Source organism: Meriones unguiculatus (genome assembly GCF_030254825.1).
Source record: "Meriones unguiculatus strain TT.TT164.6M chromosome 13 unlocalized genomic scaffold, Bangor_MerUng_6.1 Chr13_unordered_Scaffold_51, whole genome shotgun sequence".
Taxonomy (NCBI): domain Eukaryota; kingdom Metazoa; phylum Chordata; class Mammalia; order Rodentia; family Muridae; genus Meriones; species Meriones unguiculatus.
The window spans coordinates 197,821-207,770 of NW_026843657.1; positions in this window are offsets into that span (position 1 = coordinate 197,821).

Sequence of the window (9,950 nt, forward strand, 5' to 3'; positions counted from 1 at the left end):
TTCTTCACCCCAAAATCCCAGTATCAGATCAGTTGTAGGGATTTTGTTTGACAGTGATTAATGCTTTTTTTTTTTTAAATTACATAACAAACTGCTGGAGGTGCCTGCTGCTCCAGATGGTACTAGGCTCAATTCCCAACACCTACCACTGTTCTGAATCCACTTCCAGCAGATCTCACAACGTCACACACAGGAAGGCGAGGCAGTTTTCTAAAAATAAAATTTCTTAATCATAACAATAAAACCTTTTATCTAAGAAGGACTGTGTGTGTTATGCCAGCATCACAAGGTCCTTAGAAACCACCAGGAGACTACATGATGTAAAAGGAAGAGAGCTTTATGAGAACGATCAGACTCGGGACCGAAGTCTAACTGATGCAGCAGTAGAGAAGGGGGACCCCGAGCACTGGGTGAACAGGGTTTTTAAAGGAAAAAACTGAAATCAGGGGGTGTTCATGAGAGCAAGCAGGGAGATTCATGCCTTCGCATTACAGGATTGGGTAAAAGTCATAGTGAGGTAACCCTCTAGCTGAGGCACATAATCACAATTGGAATTCTTTTAAACTACATCTGGAACATTGGGGAGAATTTGCCCAACCAATTCTCATTGATTGTTGCCGGGGAGAAGGTCTCTGTTTTCTACCAAGTATTTATTCTGTGATATTTCCTGGAGGCTGTTGCTAGGAGAGTTAACTTTGTTTTCTGCCAAGTGCACATTCTGTGATATTTTGTGGTACCCGAGTTCAGCTCCTGATCAAGATGGCTTCTCATTTCAAAATGGAGTCACCCAAGCTAATTTAAACTCTTCAATCACAGAAGTAGAAAAGTAACTAAGATGTCACACACACATGATACATACCCAATAGAATGCCTGATCACCAAAGTTAAGATGTAAGATTCTGCCGGAGGCATAAATGTCTTCTATTGCGGAACTCTGATGAGTGTTCCCTTACATGTTGCCTGTTTTGACTGGAGTATGTTTTCACAAATTCCACAGGAAAATGAGTGTCACAAATTAGAGGCTAAAAATAGGGACTGGAGGAATGGCTCAGCAGTTAAAAGGACTTGCTCCTCTGCCAGGGGAACTAAATTTAGTTCCAGCAATCATGTTGGGCTACTCACAACTGTTTCTAACTCCAGATCCAAGTGATCTGACACCCTCTTCTGGCTCTGAGAGCACCTACATTCATCTGTAAACAAAGGGAGAGAAAGAGAGAGGAGAGGCTAGAAGTTGATTTTGTGTAAATATGTGACAGGGTCTCCCATTTGTATTGTCTTTAAAAATTATATATAAACTAAAATGATCTTGATCTTCTGATCCTCTTGGCTCTACCTCCTGGGTGCTGAGATTCCAGGTGTGCAGCACCACACCCTAGTTCAAGCAGTGGTGAGGGTGGGACTCAGACATTCTCAATCAACTGAACCATGTCTAGATCTCCTAACATGACCCTTTCATTTCTCCATGCACTCTGCCTGCTGGGAGAATTTTAGGAGGAAGTGCTGATCTAATTGGATATCAGTGGGGATATTTTGGGGCTCAGTGGGACTGTACTGACTGACCATTTCCTCACCTCCTGCCCTCTCTCATTCTTCAGTTTAAAGTTCCCTCCGTGAACTCCAGGCCACTCTTGGGAGGAAAATGGCAGGCTAATTAGCGTTCAGGAACCTCCAACATCAGCTGTAAGACAGTCTGCCCTTCTTCATCAGTTCTTTTGGTGTGTACAATTATATTTCATTGCATACAGGTTTTCATAATGGATAAATCCAACTACTGTCATTTCTTTTTAAATATAACTTTTATTTATTACAATTTATTCATTTTGTATCCCAGCTGTAGCCCTCCCCTCATGTCTTCCCAATTCCCTCCCTTCCTCCCATGACCCTTCCCCAGTCCACTGATAGTGAAAGACCTATCCCCCCTCCAATCTGACCTTAAACTATTAGATCTCATCAGGACTGTCTTTCATAGTCTTCCTCTGTGGCCTGTTCAGGCTATTTCCCCCTCACAGGGAGGTGATCAAAGAGCCAGTCACTGAGTTCATGTCAGACAAAATCATAAATAACCCAGATGACCCTCAACTGAGGAATGGATACAGAAATCGTGGTACATTTACACAATGTAATACTACCCAGCAATTAAAAATAAGGAAATCATGAAATTTACAGACAATGTGTGGGAACTAGAAAAAAAAAATCAGTGAGTTATCCTAGACAAAGAAAGACATGCATGGTATAGGCTCAATTATAAGTGGATATTAGACATATAATATAGGATAATCGTACTAAAATCTGTACACCTAAGGAAGCTAAGTAAAAAGGAGGCCCCTGGGTAAGATGCTCAATCTTCATTCAGAAAGGCAAAGAAGATGGACATTGGAAGAAGGTGAAAATAATGAACAAGACAGAGAGCCTCTGAAAGACTCTACCCTGAAGGGTATCAAAGTGGATGCTAAGACTCATAGCAAAGTTAGGGCAGAGTGGAGGGAAACTTATGAAGAAGGGGGAGATAGAAAGACCTGGAAGGGTCTGGAGCTCTACAAGGAGAGCAACATAACCAAGAAATCTGGGCCTAGGGATCTTTTTATGAGACTAATACTCCTCATTAGCTCTTCCCAAGGAGGGTGCTGTTCTGGTTTCACTTTGTGGCTGTGCTGATAAAACTTTCTACCCAGAAGCAACTGGCAGAGAAAATTATTTGACTTAACACTTCCAGGTCACAATCCATCTATGAGAGAAATCATGAAAGGACCCATGTAATAACAACCGTGCTTGGTGGCTTGCTTGCTCACAGGCTCACACTTACCTAGCCTTCTTATACTGCCCAAGATGACTAGAGTTGCCACAGTGCCACCCGAAATTGGCTGGGTACTCCTGAATCAGTCAGTAACCAAGACAATTTTCCATAGATATTCCCCAAGGCCAATAAAATCTAGTTAATTGCCCCATGGAAGATTTCCTCTCAGATGAGATTCCTATGTCTCAAGGTAACAATTAAAATGGGTTTAGAAGAAGGTGAAGCCACATGGTGAAGGCACTGGCCACCACTGGTTTCATCCCCAACAGATCTGTACAGCAACTATACATCCCTTCAGTGGACAGTCTGAAGAACCATGGAGGGTCTTTGAGAATAACTTTCTGAAGGAAACTTTGAGAACCACATGGAGCTTGGTAGAGGGGGCACACACCTTTGACCCCAGCACTTGGAAAACAGAGGCAGGTGGATGTCTGAGTTTGATGCCAGCCTGGTCTATAGAGGCGTTCCAGGACAGCCAGAGCTACATAGAGAAACCATGTCTTTAAAAAAATTAAAAATAGAGAGATAGAGAGGGAGGAAGAGAGGGAGACAGAGAGACATTATAATGTATATACTAGAGATCAAAGTGCACACATATGGTGGAACCAACAATTAAAATCTAGCCACAAAGGAAGTGGCAGATGACCCTCCTTCCTGCAACACTGGCCAGGGCTGCAGCTCCCAGCCACGGGATCACAAAGGAAAGCCAATCATACAACATGGAATTTGGCCATGCTGAGCTATCAAAGCTAGTCCATTAGGTGTGAAGATGGTCAGTTAGTAATTATCAGGTTACTGAAATTCAGAAATGGCGATTGTTAATTGATAAAGGAAGACCTAGGCCCTAGTGGGCAGTGGTATTCCCGAGGCAGGGCATTCTGAGCAGTATAAGAGATAAGCACTTGGGGGCTGCAGAGATGGCTCAGTGGTTAAGAACACCAGCTGCTCTTCCAGAGGTCCTGAGTTCATTTCCCAGCACCCACAAAGGCAGCTTACAACTATCTACACTGGCATCTGAGGCTCTCTTCTGGGATGTGATAAAGCACTCAAATGATTTTTTGTTTGTTTGCAAGAGTAAGTTCCAAACCACCTTACATACATACATATAGGTGGATGGAACAAACTCCAAAGAGCAAGCACCAAACCACCTTACCTACATATGCATACATCATGATGGATGGAACAAACACAAAAGAGCAAGCTCCATCCCAACCTTAACCTTACATACATACATACATACACATACATCTTTTCAGATGAAACAAATTCCAAAGAGTGTGGTCCAAACCACCGGACATACATACACCTTGGTGGATGGAACAAGACCCAGAAGGCCAGTTCAGACCACACTTTTACTCTTTTTCCACAGCTTATCTGTCCCAGCAAGATCTTTCAAGCTAAACACACAATGTGGTTTCACTCAATTTTTCTTTAAGTGAGTGAGTACAATGAATATATGCAAAAAAACAAAAAAACAAAAAACAAAACCAAACACATATTCCCCTATACCTTCACATGATCAAATGTTTCACGTATTTTGGGTGAAACATAAGATCAATTCCTTTGGTGCTAATTAATAATGAGCCCACCTGTATTTAATTGTAGCATGTAACACTCAAATATAAAATGGTTTAAGATGAATGTGGCACACTAAGATTTCATAAAGTGAAAAGTATTATGTTGAATGAGTTAGACAACAGTTATATTGGATATATTCAAAAGGTCTTATCACATCAACATTATTTTGTTGATGAACATTTTTTTATCCAAAGTACAACCCTTACCCATTGCGCTATTCTTTTCTACAATCTTTTTTAATTTACTTTATAACTTATTCACTTTGTATACTTGTAATTTCTCCCTTCTCTCCTCCCAATCATGCCCTCCCTCCTTCTTCTCTTCCCCTACACTTTCCAGAGTCCAGTGATAGAGAAGGAACTCCTGCCCTTCCATCTGACTCTAGCCTATCAGGTCTCATCAGGATTGGCTGCATTGTCTTCCTCTGTGGCTTCATAAGGCTGCCCACAACCCCTCAGAGGGAGTTGAACAAAGAGCCAGCCACTGAGTTCATCTCAGGGACAGCTCCTGTTCTACATACTAGGGAACCCACTTGGACACTGAGCTGCCATGGGCTACATCTGTGCAGCGATTCTAGACTATCTGCACATACGGTCCTTCCTTGGAGAATCAGTCTCAGAAAAGATACCTGGGCCCAGATTTTTTGGTTCTGTTGCTCTCCTTGTGGAGCTCCTGTCCCGCTCCAGGTCTCCCCCTTCTTTCATAAGGTTCCATGCACTTTGCCCAAAGTTTGGCTATGAGTCTCAGCATCTCCTTCGCAAGATCCAGCTTTACAACTCCTAGGCACATATCCAAAATATCCTCAAATATACAAGGAAATTTGCTCAACCATGTCCATAGCAACTTTATTCATAATAGACAGAATCTCCAAAGAACCAAGATGTTCCTCAATTGAGGAATGGATACAGAAATTGTGGTACATTTACACAATGGACTACTACTCAGCAATAAAAGCAAGGATATCATGAAATTTGTAGGCAAATAGTAGGAACTAGGAAAGATCATCCTAAGTTATCCCAGAAGTAGAAAGATACACATAGTATATACTCACTTGTAAGTGGATATTAGACATAATATATAGGGTAAACATACTAAAATCTGTATACCTAAAGAAGCTAAGTAAGAAGGATGACCCTGGGTAAGATGCTCAATTCTCATTCACAAATGCAAATGGGACAGACATTGGAAGAGGGAGAAAACAGGGAACAGGAAAGAATCCTACCACACAGGGCCTCTGAAAGATTCATTCCACTCTTCTTAATTCTACTATTTTATAGACCTATGCCAGGTATTGTTTTTCATTCATAAGCTAAAATGTGAGTTATTTCAAATTTCTGAAAATTGCGATCCTTGTTGCCAGGAACATTCAGATACATTTTACTTCTCTTTTGCCATGGTTCTACATACATAAATGGAGCTGCATATCCATAATGAAATTCTGTGACTGATTCTTCACAAGAGACTCTCACCTTTCATGTTTCCACTATTAACTGCTCACCCACTTTATATTCTGCCTGAAACCATTCTTATCAGAAGGGTGGATTATGTTTGTGGCCCTCAATATGCATGTGTAAACAGATAATACATCTAATATCACCAAATTAAAAGGTGGCATAGATAGAAACATCAAATGAATTTGGTTATATGCATTATTGAAAATGCCTGGTGCATATTTAATTGAATGTGCACTTAGTGTCAATTTGACTTCCAAATTTCACTCAGTCATAAAAAGAAAAGTTTAATGGAAATGTCAGTAAATACTTCATATATCTCTAGACACAGTATCTTCTCATATTCTAGATGGGAGAAACACCAAAAATTAACATAGAAAATCTTCAGATATATTACAAAATGACAGAAAATATTGAGAGAACAACACAAAGATGATCTTCTTATTCAAGTGTATGGAAATGCTTTTCCAGGTAAAGAGTAAAGTCACAGAACCCAGAAGTTTATACACTTGCAAGCACTTATGTTAATTAAGTCAACTCTGTGATGAGACTAGATATATGGACAGAGGAATGAAGGGGGTTGCCTGTGATGAAACTTTAATGTGGAAAAGACATGAATTCTGGTGTATACTTGCATGGAACAGAAGGTTTACACTACATAATCCCTGTGATTCCAACCTTCATATTCAAGATATTCTCAGTATACCATGATCACATCTTCTCTTGAAAGATCAGAATGTGAATTTGAAATTTACCTGCAGTGCACAAATCAGTGATTCCGATGGTATAATGACACTGGTCCTCATCTGTTGAATATAGACACCAGTGATATTCTGCTGCACAGACATTTAAGACCTTTTGTAGTCTAAGGGTAATTATTTTTATGTGTACAATCAAATACAACTTTTAGGAAATTAACTTGAGGGTATAGGAGGTAGTTTTTTCAAAATCAATTATACTACACAATATCACTGAGGAGAGATCAATTTGTATACTTTAAAAACACAGAAAATACCAGGTCATTTTGCAGTGAGGAATGTGAAGAATGAGGTAAGGCCTGGTCCTGTCACGTTCTTCATATGACACAATGCACTTCATTTTCACCCCAAGGATTTTGTGGAGTCCTGATGAATATCACAGATCAAAATCTTAAGGAACGTACTTATATATAGAAATGTGTGTACAGACATACTCAGTATTCATAGAAGTGGAAAACTTGAGTTGGTAGCTTGCATACAATTACACTAATAAATTCTTATTTAGTAAATATTCTGGTGAAGAGATTTATATTTTCTATGTGAGTTAGCATTATTCTGACCCACAATTTGTACAGCCATCCTTTTTCTGAACACAGGTCCAAGCTGTAGGTCTTATCAAAAAGTGGCAACAAGATGTTTCTTGGGACAGAACAGGTGAATGGACTTGCCAGCAGAGCTGCTGTCTGTCCTGAATATGTCCACAAAGTCATCTATCCCTAAGTAACTCAGTGAAATGGACTCTTATTTTAAACCTTTCTTCCCCTAGAAGGAGAATCAAGTATTTGTTAATTTGCTTTTCATTATAGTTGGAATTGCTTGTAGTAAGACCCAGTTCTTCCTGTCCCAAAGCAGAGGAGGACTCATAAGTCTCTATGATCAAGGCACAGCTTATGCCATGGTACACAGACAACAACAAAGTTAGTGTTGAAGGAAGTCACTGAGTACACACTTTTTGATGGTCACAAATACCCGTAGACTGGTCTTTTTCTGATTAGTGAGTGTTTTGTAGTATAGGTATACTATGGATTTTAAAGGCATAGCATTTTTAAAAGCTATCTCAATATTTCTCCCCCCCCATTTAATTAAATACTAACCTTTTTTGCATTGTTTATTTCCATAATTTCATATTAAAATTGGTTAAGATTTTTTATTAAATAATTTTGATAAACTTTTCAAAATAAATACTATAGAAATACTGTCTGACATAATATTCACATTCCATTGTCCTTTACCCTGTACTAAGTAAAGGACAATTTACTTAGTCATGCCAGCCTACTGCTGTTGCTCCTTCAGTGAACCCACGATGTGCAAGTAACACAGAGGATTCTTTTTTCCAATAACCTCATCCATTGATTACAAATGGCATCTTATCAAGCATTCTGATGTTATCAAAACTGTTCTTGAAAAACAATTACGTGGGAGCCTAAGTCTCATTCTTTCTTTACACTTTTTATATGAAGTTGGTTAAGAATTTCATACACATATGTAATGTGTTCTGATTAATTTTTCTCACTTTCTCCTATCTCCTGAGAGTTCTCCTTCCCACATTTGTGATTCTTTTGCATTATTTTTATGACAGACTGAGAATTTTCTGGGGCATTTGTTATGTAAACCTGAATTTGGAATTCTTCATTGGATACTGGTGGACTGAAGATAATGACTCTGACTCTCTCAGATTCAGGAGAAATTAGGTCACAAGTATAAACCTGATTCAAAAATCCTACACGTAAATATTTCTAAAATCCAAAATGTGAAGAAATAAAGATTTCCCACCCATCTAACATAACATCCTATAGTGAAAATACAAGCATATCATGTAACATGTACTTCAGGATACACATATACACACAAACACCTCAAATATATGAAATATTCATATTTACATTTGCTTTCCACCCTCAAGACTTGTGAATTTATGCATATATGTATGAATGTATATATACATATATGTATATACATAATATATATACGTACATATACATATACATATATGAACCAAAATTGGGAAGTAATGCTTCATGAAACCTGTAACTTCTAATTCTAATATTTCTCATTAGAAATAATCTACATTGAAAATGGAAAAATGATAACCATCCCATAAGCTTGATAATCCTTTTTATAATATAAATGATAATCTCAAAACATTTTTAATTACTATTCCAATTCAACCACAGAGGAACAAAAGATTTTTCAAAGAGGAACAAAATAGATTTTCTTTTAAGAAAATCAAACATTTTTTAGTTTCCATTATCTTCAAAAGTCAAAGTGAAATTCACCAGTTTCACAAACACATTGATGGAAAATGATCAGTATTTTTTTTTTTTTTATTTTAAATGAGTTGATTACTATCTTTCAAAATAAAATTAGGATTTCCAATTGTGGACTAAAGTGGAGCTGAGGAGAAATGACAAAGATGGACAGACAGCTGGGCCATTCACTTAGTTTAGGCCTACACTGGTCAGACACTAAGTCACCCTTTTCTAGGGTGGGAGCTTACAGTGAGAGAAAAATGTTGAGGGTTGAGTTTTCTCTCAGGGTTGAGAGAAAAATGTATGCATTTGGTTGTCTCTATAATGTATAGAAGAACTCTCTCCTTTCATTTTTTTTCACAATTTATGAAATGGATCTTCAGGAATATTACTCAATAACTGGAAAATTTACGCCCCAAACTGAGACTGTTTTATTGATGTCTGTCCTAAAATCTATTTACATACTTATAAGAATACTCCTTAAAATATGTACTTGATGAGGTCAGGACCAATTTTATTTCTCTCAGAATATGAAGGCTATGATCATGGCCCCTAGAGATTATATGTGATGTGGTCCTAAAAACACCTCTATGCTCCAATCACAGCAGTCCTTAGCATCTGCAGGATCACCAAGCAGGACCTACTTGGTACCAGCAGTTCCCCTGATGAGTGTAGGGATAGTGTCTGCTTCTCATCTCTTCACACTAATTTGGAAGTTATGAGTTCAGAGGCTTACATATATGATCCCCTTTGAGCAACCAATATAACCAGTGATTTTATCTTTCATATTTTAAACAGTTTTTGAGAAAAATTTTAGTGTAGTCCACAAACTTCCAATACTCATAAGTCAGCTTCAAAATAACTATAATTGCTGATATCTCTCTCCTTTTCATGATTTTTGCTATTTTTTTCTCAATTCAAACAGCAGAATCACACTTTAAATAATTCATTTTTTAAAATATGACTGAAACATTTGTGATAACAAAGTGAAAATGTGTACAGAAGAAAGTCCACTAAGCTTCAACTCTACTTCAAAAAGTCTGTGCCGCTGTGCAATTTTGAGAGTAAGAGAAATACCTCTCATAGGAATAGCAGACTAATTGGCTATCAATACCAAATG